The sequence below is a fragment of the Theobroma umbraticum genome, unplaced genomic scaffold (genome assembly GCF_002168275.2).
Source record: "Theobroma umbraticum cultivar Fairchild unplaced genomic scaffold, ASM216827v3 scaffold_50.0, whole genome shotgun sequence".
In the NCBI taxonomy this organism is placed as follows: Eukaryota; Viridiplantae; Streptophyta; class Magnoliopsida; order Malvales; family Malvaceae; genus Theobroma; species Theobroma umbraticum.
This window is the reverse complement of record NW_018397261.1, coordinates 661,228-661,434: the sequence shown is the minus strand read 5'-3', so window position 1 is coordinate 661,434 and position 207 is coordinate 661,228.

Sequence of the window (207 nt, the reverse complement as noted above, 5' to 3'; positions counted from 1 at the left end):
TGATGCAAACAAGTTGACAGGCCCAAATTTCATTGACTAGTTTTGCAATATCAAGATTGTGTTGAAATAAGAAAAAAAGGCTTATGTCCTAGTAGTCTTGTTCCTAAGGAACCTAGCAATAGCACTATAAATGAGGAAAATGAAGCCTATAGAGTTCATATGAATGATCTTGATCAAGGCACATGTGTGATGTTGGCTAATATGGCT